The sequence below is a fragment of the Micropterus salmoides genome, unplaced genomic scaffold (genome assembly GCF_014851395.1).
Source record: "Micropterus salmoides isolate LMB-PRFRI ecotype aquatic unplaced genomic scaffold, ASM1485139v1 Ms_hic_scaffold_15, whole genome shotgun sequence".
NCBI lineage: Eukaryota > Metazoa > Chordata > Actinopteri > Centrarchiformes > Centrarchidae > Micropterus > Micropterus salmoides.
Genome location: NW_024040596.1, coordinates 18,859,068 through 18,859,885, shown reverse-complemented (window position 1 = coordinate 18,859,885; position 818 = coordinate 18,859,068).

The following is an 818-nucleotide window of genomic DNA, read 5'->3' as shown; positions in this document are numbered from 1 at the left end:
ACTCCCCCGCGGCTGCACTGACAGTTGGTATTGTCCATGACGTCATTGACCTAATTCAGGAAATTCTTATTTAAAAAAAAATATGTATGCTGTTTCATTGCTAATACTTCTCCACTAATAAAGAGAAAAGAAATCATAAAAAATGTTAATAAAAAAATCATAAAGGCTTTAAAACATATATATTTATCATAAATGGGACAAAAGCATGTCATTTTATCTCCAATTTATAAATCATTTTTTACTTTTCACGTTTCAGTTTACATGACAGGATTGCACAATGAAATGCCCGTGTAGCCCCCCACCCCCCGATACACACGCAGAAAATACATAGACAAATGTTTAAATATTTTAAATTAGAACAGACTAAACAATAAAATAGGCAATAAAGAGAACAAAGCACATAAAAGTAACACTAAAATATAAAATATAAAGGAAAACTAATTGTATTTACAAGGAAGATAGTCTTTTTTTATAGACATTTTTTTAAAGTATGTGCAATATTAAAATGTAATATTATACTGAAATAACGTTTTAGTATTTATTTGACTTAAATGTTATTATTATTAGTCTAATTTGTTTTGTTTTGTTTATAGATATTTGCATATAAAGTTGAATGCCGGTGCATAACCAGCACCAGCACTTATTCTTGAATACGGTAATGTACTATTGTTGTTTGAAAAATAAACAAACAAAAAAAATAACTGTTTTCATCCTATGGTTAAAGTGCTTAGCTGTGATTTGTTCTCATTAATTAATTCATCACTATTATAAAAGCCACTCATTACTAATATAGTTTACAAGTTGATATTCATAGACTA